Source organism: Dermacentor silvarum, chromosome 7, assembly GCF_013339745.2.
Source record: "Dermacentor silvarum isolate Dsil-2018 chromosome 7, BIME_Dsil_1.4, whole genome shotgun sequence".
Lineage (NCBI taxonomy): Eukaryota > Metazoa > Arthropoda > Arachnida > Ixodida > Ixodidae > Dermacentor > Dermacentor silvarum.
In genome coordinates this window covers 45,428,363-45,438,159 of record NC_051160.1, presented here as the reverse complement: position 1 = coordinate 45,438,159, position 9,797 = coordinate 45,428,363, and the positions used below count along the sequence as shown (strand labels likewise).

General features: G+C 46.4%; 1 long non-coding RNA gene across 1 annotated transcript; it reads left to right on the top strand.

Moving 5' to 3' along the window:
* The first annotated feature begins 4,615 nt into the window (after positions 1–4,615).
* Positions 4,616–9,628, top strand: LOC125946725 (uncharacterized). Its single transcript, XR_007467817.1, has 3 exons — positions 4,616–5,206; positions 6,346–6,455; positions 9,419–9,628. It is a non-coding gene; the product is annotated as an uncharacterized LOC125946725 (long non-coding RNA).
* Positions 9,629–9,797: the final 169 nt, after the last annotated feature.

Below are 9,797 nucleotides of genomic sequence, written 5' to 3'. Positions count from 1 at the left end.
GAAGACGACGACGAACGCGGGAGCGCTCGGCATGCGGGACGCTCGGCACGCGCTGGGCGTGAGCGCTAGCACGAGCCGATTGCTTACCGTGACGACGACGTCGACGAGCCCGGGCGCATAAAGTGCTTCGCACCCAAAACCGTCGACGTTCGTACATTGGCTCTTTCTTTTCCGTTGCGCTCAGACCACTGTGTGTACGTACACCGCGGTGTGGAATGCAGGCAGATGCTTAGCGGGAACGCTATATAATGCGCGTGCGCACAACATGCTTATGCCAGCAGCGGAAGGCGTTGGAACGCGCGCTATACGCCGTAGAGCCGATTGAGCGGAGGAGCGTGATCGAGAGGCGCGTCCACATCAGTTTTGTCGTTTTTCGCAGCCAAACTCATTGCTCTTTTCCCGCGTGTTTGGAGACCTTGTAAATCTCTACACCGGCCGCGACGCCCATGCGTCGTTCGATGTCGTGACAGCACAACATCGGCGGCGCGTATGTACCTCGAGTGACCGCGTAATTGTTGTCCTATCGCAATAAAAAAAAATAAAAACAATGCGGAACCAACGCCGTTCCCTGAAGTGCGAATCAGCGCATGAAATCTGAGCGCAAGCGACGCTCAGCCAAAACTACCTAACATTGCCAGGATTCGTTGTCCTCGCGTTGGGTGCTATTTCAGCGAAAGGGAACCACCGTTCTGCTCGGCAGGATGATCGAAAAGGAAGAATTACTTCCGGTAGAGGCGCGTTCGTAGTAAAATTACGGGAGTCAAGAGCTCGCGAGATCGTGCCCGAATACGGCTCGGTGTATCGAGCGTGTCTGCACGTTGTGCCAGACGCCTCGTAAGTTGGCTTTTCCGCACTAAGGGTACGAGTGAGGAGAAGCCCCCTTCCGCGGCGATTTCCTGCGATCCGCGGACAACAAAACAGAACTTGGCGAAATTTCTTTCCACTGAGCGTTATAAGGAAAAGAAAAAAAAAATGACGAAATAGCGTTTCGATGTCCCCGGTGGACATTTTGTTCACGATCCAAGCCCGACGATCACCGTGGAAACTGATGATAAGGTCCTCAAGATGCGAAGAAGTTGACGACATTCAATTTGTGAGTGATTATTATCATTATTATTATTAGTAGTATTAACCAGACCGTTTTTAGCCACGATGTTGTAAGGACAACCACACAGTACGTATATACTATATGCCAATCACCTTCATTCTCTATTCATATTGTTTTGCTGAATGGAATGGAATGAGTGAGTGAATAAACTTTATTGTAAAATAAATTATTCAGTTGGCCTCATGCGAGGCTTATCTATGGTCGGGGCCCCTATTTCAGGGCTCCGCTGGCTTCCGCAAGCCTGTTAGCTCTTCTGACCAGGAGGATCTGGTCCTCTAGGTCTGAGCTGGCCAGCAGTGCCTCCCACTGATCTCTATTTGGATTTGGTATGTGAGGTTCGATGTTGTGTGATGTACACTCCCATGTTATGTGGTACAGGGTTGGTGTTGACCCGCACCATGGGCACATGTCTCTAAAGGCTGAGGGGTGTATCTTGTGTAGTTTATGTAAGTTGACGAAGGTGCCTGTCTGTAGCCTACGCAGATCGGTGGCCTCTTCAGTCTTTAGTTTTCTGTGGGGCGGTGGGTAGAGCATACGATTCCCTCTATAGTAGTTTAATATAGTCGAGTAATCGGGATCGATGGGCGTTAGGTCCTCTACAGCGGATGTGTTGAGGGCCCGGTAGTTAGCGTATCCTCGGGCTGCTCTATCCGCATGTAGATTCCCTGTGATCCCTTCGTGTCCCGGTACCCATGTAATCGTTTGGATAAATTCTTTTTGGCATTCTTCTTTGAGTTTGGTGAGAATTCGGTGTGCATTCATACCAGCCCTTCCTCTTTGGAAATTCCTGCATGCTGTTTGCGAATCTGTTAGGATTGTCAGCGATTTCATTGATTTCCTTCCCTCTTGGATAGCGAGTGCGATGGCGACTTCCTCCGCTTCCGTGATGGAGCTGGGGGATATCGACCCGCTGGAGGTTATTGTTCCTCTGCAGTCAGTCACCACTGCTACTGCTTTCTTAGCGTTGCCTGTGTAGAGTGCGGCGTCGGTAAATCGTGCTGCATTCATAAAGCCGAATTTCCTTTCGATGTATCGGGCCCTTGCCTGCCTCCTGCCGGGGTGGAGGTTCGGGTCCATGTTTTTGGGAAGCGGGGTTACCTGGTACCAGCTTCTGATGGTGCGCGGTATTTCTTGCGTTTGTTTGTGGGCTTGGAGTTGGGCATTGTAACCAAGTCTCTCAAGCACGCTCCTGCCTGTGGGTGTTTGGAGGAGCCGGTTTTTCTGCGAGATGAGTTGAGCTTCGGCTAGTTCTTCAAAGGTGTTATGAAGTCCTAGGGCCAGAAGTTTCTCATTTGGAGTGTTCTTTGGTAGGCGTAGGGCAGTTTTGTACGCCATTTTTATGATTACATCTGCTTTTTCCTTCTCCGCTTTAGTTAGGTTGTAGTAGGGCAGACTGTATGTTACCCTGCTGACTACTAGGCTCCTTACTAGGCGGAGTGTGTCTCTGTGATGGAAACGACAGACTTGCCGGTTTCCAGTTGGGCCCAGGATCCGTTTAATAATGACACGGCAGACGGGAGCTTGCTACACGAAACACAGACTTTATACAGACACGCTAAACGATACAGACTATTTACATGCACATGTACGTGGGCTATAGTTCGCGAATCGTTTGTCCTAAATAAACATGTGCCTAGCACTCATGCGCCACCACTCGCCCGTGTGCCTCGTTGTTGCGGTGCCCGTGACGGTGGTTGTGACGGTGGAGCGTCGTTGTGGCTACGTCGCTGCTGTCGCGCCGCACCTTGTCGCGACGCGGAAGCAAGAGGAAAACAGGAGGCCGGTAGAATAAAAGGCCACTGCTGTAGCTGGCCAGTAACGCCTGGCCTGTCACGCCTCGGCCGCTATAACGTCGGGCTCGGTCGGCGGACAGGTAGCCCAGGCGCCCCGGTGGCCAGCAGGAAGCACTGCACCAGGCCGCTGTCACAGCAGGCCGCTGGTACACAAGAGAGCAGAGCCATGGGCGGGATCCACGACCAGGTCCGCACGGTAGCAGGACGCCCGGTCGCCAGTCCTCGGGCTCGCTCAGCAGGCTGGTAGCTGGTAGCTCAGGCGTCCCGGTCCAAGCAGGAAGCACTGCACCAGGCCGCTATCACAGCAGGCCGCTGGCGCGCAGGAAGGCCCAGCCACGAGCTGGATCTCCGACCAGGTCCGCGCGGTAGCTGGACACCCGGTCGCCGGTACCCGAGCCTGCAGCCGCCGTTTTTGCGAGCTTGCGTTCGAGGCTGCCGCTCGCTCTCACGCTCTGCGTGCTCTCGTCCACTTCTTTGTTCATGGCACGTGGTGGTCTTCTTCCATTATCATCATCACCAATGCCCTTCTTGGTGCTACCATACAATCACCAACACTTCAAGCTGGCTTGTCACGCACTTTGTTTTGGCACCGCCACACGCCACTATCCACATCATCACAAGGGCCCCCCACTTAAGATAGTTGCCCGCAACTATTCTAAACAACCTAGGAGGAGGGTGCGCATAAGTGCAGGCACGTGCGATCGTTCAAGAAAAGTTCTTGGTTTTCAAACAATTCATGTTTACACACTGATGACAAAACACGTGGAAACTTCGGAACGCAAGCCAAAGTTCTCACAAGAAAATCTAAAGTTCTAACACAATTCAAAGTTCTAATAAAAAAAACTGCAGTACTGTGCGCGTCAATCACGATGGCACACAACAATAGTGTCCAAGAAACAAGAAAAACCATTCACATCTTTGTCAGAGTCCGGGGTAGAGCATGCCGGTGCAGGTATACTGGATTAAGTTACCCTCTCCCAAATTAACCGAACCGCAGATGTCTCACCCTACTAAAAAATCCTATTTAAATTCAAACAGGGTTATACAGGTTTAAACAGGTTTTAACGGGGTCCTGTTTGGCAACATACAGGTGTAAACAGGACCCGTTTACACACAAACGGGTCTGAACGGGGTCCTGTTTGGCTTGCAAATAGGTTTAAACGGGACCCTCCCACACAGAAATAGGTCTAAACAGGGGCCCCGTTTAGCGAACAAACTGGTTCATACTGGGCACTGGCACCAAACAGGGGCCTATTTGGCCCGCAGGCAGGTTTTAACAGGAATCTCCGATACAGAAATGGGTCTAAACAGGGGACCCGTTTGGTAGTTAAACCAGTTAAACTGGCTCATACTGGTCCCACTGGCACCAAAAAGGTCTACATGTAGCTGTCATGCTCGATGAAGTCATACCATGCAATTTAATACTTGAACAGATTTACGGTAAAAATTCGATTTGAAATTGGTACACACGAGCGAGCGCTCCGCAACACCCCAACGACAGCCGCTTCGCGTCGGCGCACAACCGACGGCGCTGCCAAACACAGACGAAAAAAAAAAAAGAAAGAAAAGGTTAATAAATAACAAGAGAAAAAAAAAAAAAATTGCCGCAAGCGGGATTTGAACCCGCGTACTGCAGATCCCAAACCGAGCGTCGTAACCACTCGGCCACACAGCCACACGGCCACACCGTCCCGCAGTTTTATAAATTACTGTCCTCACTGTTGAAAGGAACGTGGCTGGAACCCGCCGTATAAGACGCATAATATCGAAATACTACCGCAGAACACCCATACAAACTACCACATACTACGCCGTCACGATACATGCGGTCACCAAAGGGCCAAAAGTGGGCAAAAGCACGAAAGCATGGTCGTTTTCGGTGCCCCCAGGAGGCGCTTCCACTGCCCCATGGGCATTCCGTGCTGTTGCTCCCTGTTGCTGTGCGTGCGCGCTGCATCAAGGCAGGTCGATGTGGATGTTTAATCGTCTGTACGCTGTGCCGAAAGAAAATGTCGTGCCCCTTGTGTGCTTTGATGATCACCTAACCCCTGGGACCGCGTAACGTAGCTCGCAGTACCTTTCGCGTGGTTCGCCGATGTCGATTATCGTAGTTATGGCCCGCTTGCGCTTTCTTTGTTCCCGGCCTCTGATAATATCGCATGGATCACAGTGCACGGAAGAATTTGTTGAGCTATTACGTGCTGTAGTTCATCCGCAATTCAACAGTGTTTACGTCGGAAGGATCGTCGTGCAGTCGACGCCGCGACCTGACATGAAGGAGCGTTTGCCGACTACGCCTGGAAAGGTAAGTCCGGCGCTTGCGCGCAGTTTTGTAGTCAATGGTTCGTGAAGTGTGAATTGTTATACGGATCACGAGATGATTAGTAAAGCGACCACAATGATAAATGTGTTTTTCGAATGTTCGTTCATGTCGCAGTGCACATTTAGCGAACAGCCTCACAAAAAATGTCCTGAAACGTATTGGACGTTGCCAGGAGCTTTATCATGTATTTGCTTTCTGCTATAACGTATGCTAACGGTGATTGTTTGACCTGAATGGTAAAGAAAAAAAATCAAGCAGGGAAAGTTACTGCTTGTGTACGTAATTTCTGTATAGGTATTTCTAGAAGTACAGCCTTCCGCATTTGTAACTATATTGCGCGAGCGTCGATCATGGGCCATTTTAGCGCCTTCAACGGCGATACTTAGCGAGACCGACAAAACTAAGCAGAGGCGCATAAAGCACTCTCTTGCGCAAGCGTCATCTGCTAAGCTGCTATTCTCAGGACAACGCACACCCATTTCATAGTATGCTGGTGCGATATAGTTAAAAATGCGGGAGGCTGTATGTCAGCTAACGGCTGCGCGAGATGGTACTAGATTGTTGGGTCTGACGCATGGCCAGATTTTAGCTTGTATGCGAATTCTACTACATATAGTGTCGCCAGACAGACTGTATTTCTTGTGTTGGGTGTCCTGTGTGTTTTCGTGTGCTTGTAAATGTTTATTTCAGAGAAGCCGAGATTACAACAGCCGTGTTTCTTTCTCATCGAATTTTTTTTTTTCTGCTGAAAAATAGGGCGTTTGTTCTTGTAATTTCCAGTGCATCGTCCTTCGAGACAATGCTTTGTTCCACTGCATAAAGAAATTCGATTTGGAACACTTTTCATGTGCTAAGGAATTTTCTTCGTAGTACAATTCACATTTCACTTCCTACAGATGTGCGTTTGTGTGAAGCTTTTGATAGTAGATTTATGTTTGCTGCAGTTTCATTTCATGTTAAATAACCGCTTGTGATGTAACAATGAGATGTTTGCACAACCAGATGCAGCTTCGGGTAGTTTGGTTGTATGAGACTTTTCAGAATGTAACATGATCTTGTTAACTTGCAAGCTTGCAGTTTCAGCAGGGATTACAGTAAATTGAACATTTATTATTGTTTAGGGATGTCAAGATTTCGTGAACCAGAGGCATCTCTACATCGCATAGGAACCTAAGACATATCTGCAGCCGGAACAGCACGGCAAAGCATCTGATCTGCATGCTGCGACAAGGTGTGTACAAAATGGTCCCTGCCACTTACACAAGCTGTAGGTTTTGTTGGTATAATTCATACCTGTCAACTCTCCTGAATTTTTCGTGAAGATCTCTAACGAGCATACCAGAGGGGGCACTTGCTTTAGGCCAGTTTGTTCAGATATATTTCTTAAACAGGCTAAATCGGCAGCAGCAAGAACACTGCAAATGTGCTCTGGTGATATAAAACAGTGTTGTCAGTTCTGGTGTTTCAGTTTGCTGCTGCTTTGTGTGCTGTTAAATAGTGGTTAATTATGTGTGTATCAATGCAACAGTGTGGGTGCTGAGAGGAAGCTTTAAAAAATGTGTGCTATCTCGCTAATAAAAAATTTTTGTCTGCAGAATTTTTACAAAATATAAAGTTCACAGGTTGGCATGTATGACATAATATACAGCACTGTTGCTATGAATATGCTATATTCATAACTTGCAGTTTCGGTCTACTTGAATTGCATATTTTGAATCTGGCCTACCTTCAGTTTACTCAATTGATTTAAGTAGCCTCCTCTGAGTTAAATGTAATTGGAGGCTATTGTAGAAATGCATGATGTGCTCCCTACTGACTGCATTGTGGCAAATTTTTTAGGGACCATCTTGTGAGGCATGCATATCCTTTCATGTCTTGCTATGATTTGCCCAACAAAAGCAGCAGGGGTTTGGTTACCTTTGTTATTACGCATTCTTGTAGACTTCCGTTTCTCTCTCTTCTAACATATGTGCATGCGCAAATTCTGTGTTCTTAATTATATTTCTGTAAGTTGACCTAATTGTGTATTAATTTTAAAAAAATTTGGGGGGAGCGGGGTTATTGATTCCCATAATACTAGAGAGAACGGGACCTCAGACCAAAAGGCCACAAAAGGTGGCTTAAAGTGTTCGAAGCTCAGAATTTAACATTCTGTCTCCTAAAGCACTACCAGTATGAAACTGTTTCTAATTGCTTTGTTTTTATAAGCTAGCTGCCCGATTTGCAGCCACATTGTGAGAGAGTATGTTTTTTTCTTCTTTTGTTTGAGTTCTTTTGTTGAATGTTCTCCTTTTTAGTTCAGAAATTTTTTCCTACCACCTCACGCAATACTCCAACTGGAGCCTATGAGGTATGTTTATAAATAAATAAGCAAATTCCTGAGGCATGCAACAAACCATCCAAATCAGTCCCTAAAAAGCCATAAAGAGGATCTATTATTTTCAGCAGCTGCCTCAGTCGTACTGTGCTCACTGGCGCACTGACAAAAACCATTGCAGCAGCAAAGCACTACTCTAAACATTTCCCTTTCAACATTTTTAACTCTCATATGCTGTCTTCTCCAAATCGTGTTGAGTGCATCTGGAATGTTTCGGCAATTGTTTTTACCTCAACCATTATGCAAAGCAATCATGCAAAGGTTCAGCTTGTTGACTGTTGCTTATTTATACCTAGCCTGATCTGTGGAGTTGACTGTACGCTTTCTTTTTTTTTTGCATACCTGCCATGGTTGCTTTGTGGCTATGGTGTTGAGCTTCTAAGCACGAGGTCTCGGGATGAAATCGTGACCATGGCGGTTGCCTTTCCAAGGGGGTGAGATGCGAAAACACCTGTGTACTTGGATTTAGGCGCACGTTAAAGAACCCCAGGTGGTCCAAATTATTCCGGAGTCCCTCACTACGGTGTGCTGCATGATCAGACTGTGGTTCTAGCATGTAAAACCCCATAATGTAGTTTAATTTTTTTACACAAGAACTAAGGTGGCTTTTAATGATGCCACCTTTTCACATTACTGCATAACCACAAGTTTGTCGAAATAATTGAACAAATGTCATCAGTCTTCTGTAAAAGCAAACTTGTCTTGTACAGCAGCTCGAATAAGCCATTTTCAGTGCAATAGCAGGCTTAGGATGTTGCCAGAAAATTGTGTCACATAAGGATGTGCTGCATCAGAAGGCACGTTTCTTGTTCATTGTATTCATTCTAGCATTATCTCATCTCTATGTTCCTTTCACTGGTATTCACTGTGCACACATACTTAAGAGATAAGGAACATCCACAGTGCACGCATACCAAGGAAGTCACAGTCAGACAGAGAGCAATAGAGCACAGCACGCTTTCACTCTCTGTCTGTCGCTTATTTCCCTCACATGTGTTCATTGTGAGCACCACCAAAATGAAGTTACCGACTTGCCCAAGCTTCAACTCTTGTGCTTGGTGTTTTTTGTCTACAAAAATAAGCAAGTCATAGTGGTGGTGATTTTCGCATGTATGGAAAAGGCTTATTCAATTCCAGAACAGCTTCATTTGTTCTAGGCATAGTAAAGAACTTGCCAGTGTTTATTTTAAAGGCTGAATTGGTAGAAAACTATTGTGGTATTCCTAATGGCACCCTTTTGCATTAAGTTTGTGCAGATGCGTGAAGCTTATTATATGTTGATGAAAATAGAGTTGAAGCTATAGAAGCATATTTGTCAAAATGTAGTGAATGCTTCCCAGTAGAAATCCGGAGTTATGCTTCTTGGGACACTTATTGGTTAGCCTTATCGGGTAATGCGATTAGCCTTATCGATGCTGTAATGTTGCAGGGTCTGCAGGATGGCCAGCGTTACAAAAAAATTAACATCATTGTAAGAATACATGTTCTGCAATAATATTAGGATTGGCCCCCCCAAGTGACAACGCTTGCTTACACTATATCTGCGATAAACCAGGTTTACTCAGCCGGACAGCCATCCGTGCATGAGGGAAGGGGGGGCGACAAAAAGGGGCTTTCGAGTGATCTTCAAGTAGATGGCTCATACATCAGATCTTTCTTACTGTGCATGCTATGTTGCTCAAAGTCAAGTTAGTTATGGGTACAATGTCTGCATTTTATTACTGTTTATGCCTAATGAAGGTTGCTTTGTTCACAGTGTCACTTTCTATATTGTTTCTCTTATGGCACTAAGCTCGCTTGTTTTAATGCTGCTATAGGTATGGCTGGGCCTGGTGATGAAGTGTAAGCAGAACATGCTATGCTGCGAATTGGTGCCAATCTTCACATCCGAGTTGTTCCCACGACAGTCAAGCACCAGTGTGATTTGCTTCATTGGCAAGGTAATATACTATGGTGAGCTTGCACCTCAATATTGGTATTGAAAAATATGTCAAGTAAAAGACACAAGAGTTGGCCTTTATGACAGATACACTCATGTTCTTTTTTTAAAGAGCTCTTTTAGCACTGTTCTTTATGGGCATGTTTTCAGAGGATGCTTATACTCCTTTATTACAAACTGCCATGGAGCTAACAATCGGAAGGCAAACAGCTGCTATTGCGTAAAAAGTACCATGCACTTCTTACTTCAAGGAATAG